Here is a 12527-nt window from a genome sequence, read left to right as displayed (position 1 = left end):
TGAACGAATGAATTAAAATATTCCCCATATAGTGGAAAGAATCCTTATCAGTCATATAATCTAATCTTCCAACTAAAGTATAATTTGGTTCTATAATATACTTGATAAGCAATCTAAGCTTACTAGATTTAGAGATAGATTCTTTTTATTCATGAAAAACTGGATCTTAGCTAAATTATAACCAATAGAAGCCAATTTGGAATCAGAGCATCAATATTCGGTAACTACACTGGTCATTTAGGTGTAATGGTGCATGGTAAAGGCAAGAGTGGGTTTTAGTGAATAGATGCTCTTTGAAAAATCATTCTTAAATTGAACAATTGCCTTTTGGCCACTGTATTTGCTCTTTACTATGTCCAGCGTCATCATTCACCAGAGGCTCTATTTTTATTTTTTTATTATTTAATTAAGTTAATGAATTTATTTTATTTCAGACAGCATCTCCCTCTGTCACCCAAGCTAGTTTATGGCGATGTAATCACAGCTCACTATGGCCTCAAACCTCCTGGGCTCAGGTGATCCTCCTTCCTTAGCCTCCTGAGTAGCAGGGACTCTTGGTGCATCCCTCCACATCTGGTTAATTTTATTTGTAAAGATGGGGTCTTATTTTGTTGCCCAGGCTGTTCTCAAACTCCTGGGCTTAAGTGATCCCCCTCTCCTCAACCTCCTAAAGTGTTGGGATTACAGGCGTGAGCCACCATGCCTAGACAATAATCTATTTTGAAATGCATGGTGACATAGTTTGGACGTGTGTCCCCTCCATATCTCATGTTGAAATGTGATCCCCTAGTGACAGATGCTTGGGTCATGGGGGCTGATTCCTCATGAATGATTTGGTGTTGTCCCCTTCGTAATGAGTGAATTCTCACTCTATTTGTTTATGTGAGACGTGGTTGTTTTAAAGAGCCTGGCATCTCTCTTGCTGCTCTCTTTCTTGCCATGTGACACACCTGCTTCTCCCCCACTTTCCACTATAAGTCAAAGCTTCCTGAGGCCTCACCAGAAGCCAAGTGGATGCTCGTGCCATTTTTGTGCAGCCTGAAGAACTGTAAGCCAAATAAACCTCTCTTCTTTATTACCCAGTCTCAGGTGTTCCTTTACAACAACAGAAAACCAACTAACTAACATGGATAGGAAAATTAGTAAGACTTCTTGCAGAGCAGTTTTTGTAGGTTCTTATCTAACAAATCCTATCCATAAAAATACCTAGGACAATAGGTCCATTCAGAACCTCAGTCAGTAACTTATCTTTACATTTGTAATTGTATAGATAAAAATTGTTTTTATAATCATTACCCTTTGTGAAGTAAAAAGGTAACTTTCATTTTAATATGAAGTTAAAGAAGCCAGATACACACACACACACACACACACACACACACACACACATACATGGGTAGTCTGGTGCTATTTTAATCTCAATTTTATTAGCAAAATAATATGCAGAGAAAAATTTCTAGAAGGATTATAAGAAAATGTTAATATTAATTATCTTTAGGGGGAAACATAATGAAATTTCAGAATAATAATAAAAGATTTCTGAGATCCACAGACGACAATTCCTTTTGAGCAATATTGAATACAACACACTACCAGAAAGAAATTGGACAAACCACAGGAATGTGCTGCCTAAAAGAGGACTTTTTTCATTAAACGTGGTCATTCCTTTATTCTAAAATCCCATATTCTTTTCTTTCTTTCTTTCTTTCTTTTTTTTTTTTTTGAGACAGAGTCTCACTCTGTTGCCCAGGCTGGAGTACAGTAGCAAGATCTTGGCTCACTGCAAGCTACGCCTCCCTGGTTCACTCTATTTTCCTCCCTCAGCCTCCTGAGTAGCTGGGACTACAGGCGCCCATCGTCATGCCCTGCTAATTTTTTTGTATTTTTAGTAGAGACGGGGTTTCACCGTGTTAGTCAGGATGGTCTCAATCTCCTGACCTTGTGATCAGCCCGCCTCGGCCTCCCAAAGTGCTGGGATTACAGGCGTGAGCCACCTCGCCGGGCCGCCTGGCTTATTTTTGTACTTTTTGTAGAGACAGGGTTTCACCATGTTACCCAGACTGATCTTGAACTCCTGGGCTCAACTTGCCTGTTACCCAGGCTGGTCTCAAACTCACCTCAGCCTCCCAAAGTGCTGAGGTCACAGGCGTGAGCCACCATGCCTGGTCCCATACTGTCTAATTCTAGAAAATACTCTGAAAATTTTTGTTCACTACTGGTCTCCTGGGAATTCTTTGAAACCCACACAATTCCTATAGTATTTGTTTTAACAAGCTACTTGACTAACTTTGTTACAATACAGTTAGCATGAGCTTATGCCTTAGGAATTGTATCTGTGTTAGATTACTCTCCCTGTTTTCCCTGCCTGTCTGTCAAAAAGCAAAAACAAAACAAACAACAACAAAAAGTCCCTTTTTAGCATCAGTGTATCTTTCTTCTCCTCGCTCCCTAGCCATCAGAGCTCATGATCCTTTTGGACTTAGTATAGTTTTATCTCATCTCCAATTTTACTTTTTTTTTCCCTCACTTTACTTCAGTACCAATGTAATCCTAAGGACTGCTGGTGAACTTTGCCAAATCCCCGTTTTAAACCACACATCTAGAGAATATAGAAGAAAAGAAATTTGCTTTAAAACTTGTTGCTGTTTTGTTTTGGAAGTGGCAGCTCAAATTAGACTCAATAAATTAATGTTATTTTTCTACTTAAAATTAACTCAAGGAGAACTTTTTCAGGGATAAGTGATGCTCACTAAGTAGAAGATGATAAACAGAAAAGGGGCCTATAGAACAATGATCTATCCAATCACACAAAAACTTCAGAACCTTGTGTTTATTTCAAATCTCTCTCTCTCTTTTTTTTTTTTTTATTTGGAGACGGGGTCTCACTTTGTCACCCAGACTGGAGTGCAGTGGTGCGATATCAGCTTACTGCAGCCTCGACTTATCCGGCTCAAGCAATCCTTCTGCCTCAGTCCCTCAAGTAGCTGCAACTACAGGCATGCACCACCATGCCTTGCTAATTTTGTATTTTTTGCAGAGACAGGGTTTCATCATGTTGCCCAGGCTGGTCTCCAACCCCTGAGCTCAAGCCATCCACCCACCTTGGCCTCCCAAAGAGCTAGGATTACAGGCATGAGCCACCGCACCTGGCCCGGATCTCATTATTAAGAGAACAGATTGAAAAAATTGAGAGGTATTGGTAAGATTTTTAACAAATAGGCCTATGCAGCAATGGTAGCTAATTATATAAATAAAGACTATAATAAAAGTGTGAGAAAATGAAACACTGAAGATATAAACACTCAAAGAAATAATTTATTTAGCCTTATTCTTTGATAGGTAAGAATAAAGGAATAGTCATCAAAAGAGAAAATGGAAGAGACATCAGGACCGTGGATTCTATGCCAGCATACCAACTTCAGAAAGTGACATCAGGGAAAGATTTTACATTGATGCATGTTTGAAGTTGGGAGGAAGGAGAGCATGAGGAACAGATATATTCTTACTATCTTTGTTATCTCCTGGATGGAATGTTATTTGATTATAGCAATCTCCTCTTACCACATCCCAATCTTTAGCCCGAAATATTATGAAGAACCTGCTTTTTCCTGTAAAATGATTATGATTAACTAAAACTTATGCTACATTTTACATGTTGATAGTATACATTCCTGCATAGCATAGCATAGCATAGCATAGCAGAATTCAGACTTTCTTAACTTAGCAATCAAGAAAAAGATTCTGTCACATAAAAAATAGGAACACATACCAGGCATGACGGCACAAGCGTGTAGTCCCAGTTTCTTAGGAAGTTGAGGCGGGAGGATCACTTGAGCCCAGGAATTTGAGGCTGTAGTGAGCTATCATGGTGCTACTACACTTCAGCCTAGGCGACAGAGTGACTCTGTCTCTAAAAATAAAATACATAATAAAAACACTGGCCGGGCGCGGTGGCTCAAGCCTGTAATCCCAGCACTTTGGGAGGCCGAGACGGGCGGATCACGAGGTCAGGAGATCGAGACCATCCTGGTTAATATGGTGAAACCCCGTCTCTACTAAAAGGTACAAAAAAACTAGCCGGGCAAGGTGGCGGGCGCCTGTAGTCCCAGCTACTTGGGAGGCTGAGGCAGGAGAATGGCGTGAACCCAGGAGGCGGAGCTTGTAGTGAGCTGAGATCTGGCCACTGCACTCCAGCCTGGGCGACAGAGCGAAACTCCGTCTCAAAAAAAAAAAAAACACTGGTTCTTCAAAAAGTTAAATATAGAATTACCACATGATCCAGCAATTTTGCTTTACTTCTAGGTGTATACCCAGAAGGACTGAAAACAGGGACTCAAACATACTTGTACATCAATGTTCAGAGCAGCATTATTCACAGCAGGCAAAAGGAAAACAACCCAAATGTCCACTGATAGACGAATGGATAGACAAAATGTGATCTATACATAGAATAAAATTATATTCCATAGAATGGAATAGAATTCAACCTTAAAAAGGAGTGAAATTGTGATACTTGCTACCACATGGATGAACCTTAAAAACATGATGCTGGCCGGGCGCAGTGGCTCACGCTTGTCACCCCAGCACTTTGGGAGGCCGAGGTGGGCGGATCACGAGGTCAGGAGATCAAGATCATCCTGGCTAATACCGTGAAACCTCGTCTCTACTAAAAACACAAAATAATTAGCCGGGTGTGGTGGCGGGCGCCTGTAGTCCCAGCTACTCGGAAGGCTGAGGCAGGAGAATGGCGTGAATCCGGGAGGTAGAGCTTGCAGTGAGCCGAGATCGCGCCACGGCACTCCAGCCTGGGTGACAGAGGGAGACTCCGTCTCAAAAAACAAACAAACAAACAAAACCAAAAAACAAAATACACACACACAACCATGATGCTAAGTGAAATATGCAAGATTGTACGATTCCACTTATAAGAGGTAAATGGAATAGTCAAATTCATAGAGACAGAAAATATAATAGAGGTTAGCTGGGGCCGGAGAAGAGTGGAATGTGGAGTTACTGTTTGATGGATAAAGTTTCTGTTTGGGATGATAAAAAACTTCTGGAAACGGCTGGTGGTGATGGTTGCACAACATGGCGAATGTACTTAATGCCGTTGAATTGAACACTTAAAAACGGTTGAAACAGAAATTTTGTGCTGTTTATTTTACCATGTTTAAAACATATATTAAAAAATAAAGAGGCCGCGGTCGCTATGGAGGAACCGGAGATGCAGCTCAAGGGGAAGAAAGTCACGGACACATTCACTGAGAGCATCTCCGTCCTGGCGAATGAGCCCTCGGTGGCCCTGTACCGGCTGCAGGAGCACGTGCGCCGCTCCCTCCCAGAGCTGGCTCGGTACAAGGCAGCCATGCAGCGCTGGGAGGTGCAGAGCCAGGGAGCCATCTACACCGCGTAGTACGACCGCAGCGCCGTGAAGAAGCTGGTGGACAGCAGCGTCTACTTCCGCAGCGTGGAAGGTCTGCTCAAACAGGCCATCAGCATTCGAGACCATATGAATGCCAGTGCCCAGGGCCACCGGTAGCCGCTGGGACCGCCCGCCCCCGCTGCCACTCTCAGCCGCAGGGACTGTCTCTCAGCTGCGCTGGGAACCGCTGCTTCTCGCTTATTCGAAAACTCTTTCCTCTTGTCAAAAAAATTAATTTTAAAAAATAATAAAGATACGCCGGGCACGGTGGCTCATTTCTGTAATCCCAGCACTTTGGGAGGCCGAGGCAGGTGGATCGCTTGAGGTCAGGAGTTCGAGACCAGCCTGGCCAACATGGTGAAATCCTGTCTCTACTAAAATACAAAAATTAGCTGGGCTTGGTGGCAGGTGCCTGTAATCCTAGTTACTCGTGAGTTTGAGGCAGGAGAATCGCTTGAACCTGGGAGGCAGAGGTTGCAGTGAGCCAGAATCATGTGGCTACACTCCAGCCTGGGCAGCAGAGCAAGACTCCATCTCAAAAAATAAATAAATAAAAACACTAACAGTATTTAACCACCACAGAAATTTTTTAAAATGCCATAGCTTCATACCAGAAATTGCCTTTGTTTTCAAACGTGCATTATAGTTTATATTTCTAAGCATAAATTTAATTTTAGTTTTATGTGTTTTTTAAACTTTGAGATAGACTGTTGAACACTCTGCAAGGGACAAATGTTTCATGCTGTTAACCAAATAAAGCTAAGCAGAGTTCTTATTAAGCTAATTTTTAAAAACTCTCCACTGTATAGCATACAGCCTTTTTCAAATGCCAATGACTCCAGACCTTTTAGTAATTCCTTGATCCAGTGTTCCTCCGGACACTGTAGACTATTGTTAACCAGTCACCTTCACAATATAATTTGAGGATTCGCCACCACGACTGATTGATTGATAATCTTATTCCTTGTTGTTTGTTCATCATTTTATTCTTTCTATAATTTATGGATCAATCTAACACTTATTTATTGAGTACCAACATTGTGCTAATCACTATTCTAGTCTAAGCGCCATTCAATGTCTTGGTGAGCTTCCTATGCCTAGACATATGTAATCTAAAGTACCTTCTGTTTACTATTATCCCTGAGCTTGTCCAATCAAAGGCTTGCCCCATTTCACATGGATCCATCTCACCTTTTGTATAAAACACGTGGGAGGAGGGGCTTCTTAGTTGGGATTGGCAGGGTCTAGCTTTGGAAGGAATATCCTCTCTTCACCCACTGTTCGCAAACCTTTTCTCCTGGGCCCTCAAGCAATGGGGCGTTCGCGTTTTCAAGCAGCGCCACAGGTTCATACCACAAAACTCTCTCTACTTTCCATTTAAGTGGATCTGGGGCATCTGGGCCGGAAACGTGGGATATACTGTTCTTTGGGACTTCTCTCTCTTTGGAATCCTGTTTTCCCAAGAGAGGAATCTCCTTGGCTATTGTGACCCAGAGGCTTACTCATTTATTCACAAAAGTATACAGAGTATCTTCTAGAACCTGTACTTTTTCTTTTCTTTCTTTCTCTTTCTTTCTCTCTTTCTCTCTCTCTTTCTTTCTCTCTCTCTCTCTCTTTCTTTCTTTCTTTCTTTCTTTCTTTCTCTCTCTCTCTCTTTCTTTCTTTCTTTCTTTCTTTCTCTTTCTTTTTAGATGAGTCTTGGTCTGTCACCCAGGCTTGAGTGCGGGGGCATAATCTCAGCTCACAGCAACCTCCACCTCCTGGGTTCAAGCGATTCTCCTGCCTCAGCTATCCCAGTAGCTGAGATAACAGGTGCAGGCCACCACACCCAGCTAATTTTTGTATTTTTAGTAGAGACGAGGTTTCGCCATCTTGGCCAGGCTGGTCTTGAACTCCTGACCTCGTGATCCACCCCCCACAGTCTCCCAAAGTGCTGGGATTACAGGCGTGAGCCACCTTGCTCAGCCCAGAACCTGTAATTTTTTTTTTTAACCAGGTCCTAGGAATATAAAAATGAATACAATTTTTTCCTTGACTAGAAAAACTAGGCATATATCAGCCTAACAAAAATTCACTGTGATAATAATATGCTATTAGCAACAGCTGAGTTACAACAATTCCAAATACCTACTGAATGCTCATTATTTGCCAAAAATTGTTCTAAGTACATTACACGTGTTATCTTGTTATATATCCATAACACACTTATGAGATTGTTACTTACATTCTTCCATTTTATAGATAAAGGAACAGGGCGCAGGTCCACAGTTACACCACTAAGAAATGGCATAGCTGGGATTTGCACCCAAGCAGTTTGGCTCCAGAGTTGGCACTGTTAGTCACTATTCTATGATGCGTCTCTAGTGTTAGCATAAGGCAGTAGAGGAGAGGCCTCTCCTGTGAAAATCACAACATAAGTGCTACTTGAGCTGGGTCTTGATGGTTGAGTCATATTTCATTAAGTAGCAGGTAGACGTATGTATGAGGAGGGTGGAGGAGGAATGGAGGGAGGGATTGCTGCACATATGGTTGTATAAGTTGTGCACAATGATGCCCAGCTAAGAAAATGCAGACAGGGGGCTGGAATCTATAGCCCCTCTGCTCACTGGGCTGTGGATCCTGGGATGGCACTTCACCACCTGGGGGAAGGGATGCAATTTGCCTAAAGGTACTATATATTGCTCTTTCCATCTGGGTTCTGGAGTCATCTTGTGGGATGGATAAACTGTAGAAAATGTAAACTAGAAAAATTGAATTTAAAGGCTTTTTTGTGTTTGTCTTCCAATTCTTGTCTCATAATTCTAGCACTTCAGTACCAAGTGTCATCAACGCTGCCTTCCTGTCATAAACGGGCCTGCCTGCCCCTCAAAATACCCCCCGTTTCAAAATTAATTCTTCCTTCTCCCTAACCATGAGAACATTTACACATTTTATTTATTTATTTTTATTAAATTTTTTTTTTTTTTTTTTTTTTTTCAGAGAAAGGATCTCATTTGTGGCTCAGGCTGGAGTACTGTGGCACAATCATAGCTCACTGTAGTCTCAAAGTCCTGGGCTCAAGCGATCCTCCCACCTCAGCTTCCTGAGTAGCTGGGACTATAGGCACACACCCCCGGCTAACTTTTTTTTTTTTCCCGTAGATACAGGGTTCCTTTCGTTACGTTGCCCAGGCTGGTCTTGAACTCTTGTATTCAAGCCATTCTCCCACTTCTACCTCCTAAAGTGCTGGGATTACAGGTCTGAGCCACTGCTTCCAGCCTATTTATTTATCTTTGAGAGACCAGGGTCTCTGTCACTCAGGCTTGAATGCAGTGGTGCAATCATAGCTCACTATAGCCTTGAACTCCTGGACAACTTCTGCCTCAGCCTCCCAAATAGCTATGCTACTACACAACAGTCCCATGTTTTAAAATATAGCTTGGAACTGACTGGTTTCTTCATAGTTTATGTTAAGGTATGAATGACATGATTTTCCTTAAAATGCCAAAAAGAGATGGTTTAATGAATAAAAAGAACATCCAGGTAGTAAAGTTTTAGGCAGGGGAAGATGTTTTTGGAGAGAAGGAACAATTAGCTTGTGGGTAAAATTCAAATGCCTAGCCACCTGTGTTCTGTTTAGGTTCGAGAACCTTGTAATGTAGTTCTCTTACTTGGCCTCTCCTTACAACTAACCTTGGAAAGACACTACCGAGTGTATGTTTTAGATCGTCTCTCTTGCCCCTCCTTCAGGTCCCCTGTCAGTTCTGTTTCTTTGTCGTTCTGGGGGTTGGGCCATTGCTCCATTGACAATGACGACTGTCCCTAGCTTACATATCCATGGATCCTTTCCCTAGATCCACACCAGTTAAAGTCATCTCCAGGCCTAGCCATGTCCCAGTTTGGGTAGATGGACCCAGACCACAATGATTTCTTGAATACTCACCATGATGACCTGTCTCACCCAATGAGCTAATATTAATTTAATGTAAACACCACATTAAATAGGGTTGTGTGTAGGTTGCTGTCCATAGCAATATAGTAAGGTTGTTGTTCTGGGAAGCCCAGAAATATTCTGTTGGCTTCCTCTCTCTTAAAGGTCTTCTTTTAAGATGCAAATACTACAGTGTGAATAGCACTTTCAAGTAGTTTACACTGAGGTGTTAGTGACTTTTTTGATGGCCTTTTTTTTCCTCTGGAGGAATTTAGCCAGGGAGATTAGAGAATGGGACAAAGGAGATAAAAGAAAAGGAGAAAGAAAGAGACAAGGAAAAGGAAGAAGAGGAATAAACATTATTGAAATTGAATTATGCCTAATGTCTAACTTTATCCTGTGGATACTTTTTACTTTGGGGACAACATTTTAGAATAACACCTAGGGAATGTACATTACTCGTTAACTATGCTTCTAAGGAAACCAAGGAGACCTATGCAGGTTTCCAAATATACAATGTCAGAAGTACTGAGCCAGACATCTCATTGTATTTGAGGCAAACTTTCCTACTTGGTAAATAAGAAACAAGTTTCCTATTCATCTATTTCACGGACCCTGTGAATTCTTTAAAATTTACCAAAACATAAAAACTTTTTCTCGAAGCGTGACAACATTATATATGCCTTTGGACATGCTTGATATGAGAAATGTATTTCCGCTGAGCTATCTAAAGAAAAAAAATCTCTTATAAAACAGGCAAGGTATCTCACAGAACTCAAGGGCAAGAAATGCAGCCACATTCCTCAAGGGACTGGAACTAAGGACTGAAAAGTTGTCAGTGACTGAGGCAACACTTGGGATATTTTTCCTTTTCCTAAAACTTACCCACTTCCCCACTACACTTTCACCATAGTTGTTAATTTTTGTTATCTCTATGTTTCTACTCCTTTTTGCAGAATAGCTTTCTTAACTCCACTTTTATGTGGCGCATCATGTATGGTTGCCAGATTTAGCAAGCAAAAATACAGCAGGCCTGTATTTTATTTGGCAACTCTAAAATCATGCCAATCCAGAGCCCTCATTTCCTGAGTCTTGCTGACCCATAACCCAGAGCTCATTTACAAGACTCTCTGTTTCCTTATTCAGAAGGCAGGAGGATTAATCTAATTAGTCCAGCTTGGGCCACTGTCCAGCCCTGATCACAAATTATGTTGCTGGAATTAGTGACAATGAGAGTTACAGGGCCCATCTCTTAGGTGGGAAGCATTCTTAGAAAAGGGAAAAGTGCTGATAATTCAGCTCAAAATGTTGTTGACTACATATAAATGTAGGCCCTAAATAAACATTGCTATACATACAGAAGTTGCTTTTGCAAGCTTCTTGAAGTCACAGACTATTGGTCTTTGTATGTCCTGGTGCCTGGCATCTGGTGCTCTATACCTATTGGTGAAATGCGTTAAACAGGACAAATTTCAAAAATTATTCTATTAATCTGAATATCTGAAAATGGGGAGGGAAACCAAGGCAACTTACCAGAAGTGGTGTTCTAAGTGGCTGACCATGTTGCTTTTAGTGAATAGTACAATAAGGAATCAAATGGGGACCTGCCATCAAGAGTCACTGAAAAGCTCAGTGACTTAAAAATAGCTTAAATATTTTATCCTCAGCCCATTTTACCAAACAGATATCTTTTAGAAGATAAAAACATTACTCCAGCAAGATTAATGTATTAGCCAATCACTAAGAGGATAATTATTTTATTAAAATTTCAGATTAAATGCTCCTCTCTTAATAAACATTTAAAAAAAAAACCTTTTATAATGGGCCATTGCTCTTTTATTTTCTTTCTTCTTTTTAGGCTGTTCATAACATTCTTTACATAATGATTAATGCTTTCTTTCAGGTTCCTTAATGCATAGTAGTAGCTAGTGACTTTTTACTTATTACCTATTACTTGTATGATGCTAAGTAAAGATGAGATAAAGCAGTTTGTCAGGCCGGGCACGGTGGCTCACGCCTGTAATCCCAGCACTTTGGGAGGCCGAGGCGGGTGGATCACGAGGTCAGGAGACCGAGACCATCCTGGCTAACATGATGAAACCCCGTCTCTACTAAAAAATACAAAAAATTAGCTGGGCGTGGTGGCAGGCGCCTATAGTCCCAGCTTCTTGGGAGGCTGAGGCAGGAGAATGGTGTGAACCCAGGAACCAGAGCTTGCAGTGAGCCGAGATTGCGCCACTGCACTCCAGCCTGGGCGACAGAGCAAGACTCTCTCTCAAAAAAAAAACAAAAAACAAAAAACAAAAAAACCGTTTGTCTTAGCAACATCTACAGCAGTGATGGCTAAAAGTCATGGCACCATAATTTACTTGTTATGGGAGACAGAACATGGAAAGAAGAAGTTAAAGTAGGGTCACATGATCTGGGCTTGAAGACACATGATTTAGGTTTAAATCTCAGCTCTACTTGTAACTCACTGTGATGTCTTAGGTGTTTCACAACCTCTCTGAGTCTTGGTTTCTACAAAGCAAAGATAAGTATGGCTGCACAGGCCACCTGCCAGGGTCATTAATCAAATGAGATAATGTAGGTGAAAGTGTTTTGTAAACTATAAAACACTTCACAGACAAGGTTTTCCTTATTATTATTGTCCAATAAAAGATGCTTATAAGTCATATTAAGTTCTAAGAAAAAATAGCATTACTACATTGATCACTACTATGAGCTAGAGGTACAAGCTATAAAGATAGAATTATTCAAAGAAAAATAAATATGTACTATCTTTTTTTTTTTTTTTTGAGACAGAGTCTCGCTCTATTGCCCAGGCTGGAGTGCAGTGGAGTGATCTTGGCTCACTGCAGCTTCTTCTCCCAGGTTCAAGTGATTCTCCTGCCTCAGCCTCCCGAGTAGCTGGGATTACAGGTGCATGCCACCATGCCCAGCTAATTTTTGTATTTTTTGTAGAGATGGGGTTTCACCATGTTGGCCAGGTTAGTCTTGAACTCCTGACCTCAGTTGATCTGCCCACCTTGGCCTCCCAAAGTGTTGGGATTACAGGCGTGAGCCACTGCACCCAGCCTGTACTATCTTTAAGGACAAAATTTTCCTACTGCTTATTATTTTTTAATGTATAAAATGAACAGAGAGCACACTAGGCTTGAGAGAAACACGAGCCCCTAAAACAACAAAAAATGT

General features: G+C 41.3%; 1 pseudogene; it reads left to right on the top strand.

Moving 5' to 3' along the window:
* Positions 1 to 4817: 4817 nt before the first annotated feature.
* LOC101000064 lies at positions 4818 to 5705 on the top strand (annotated as a pseudogene).
* Positions 5706 to 12527: the final 6822 nt, after the last annotated feature.

The sequence above is a fragment of the Papio anubis genome, chromosome 9 (genome assembly GCF_008728515.1).
Source record: "Papio anubis isolate 15944 chromosome 9, Panubis1.0, whole genome shotgun sequence".
Taxonomy (NCBI): Eukaryota; Metazoa; Chordata; class Mammalia; order Primates; family Cercopithecidae; genus Papio; species Papio anubis.
This window is presented reverse-complemented; position numbering and strand designations above follow the sequence as displayed.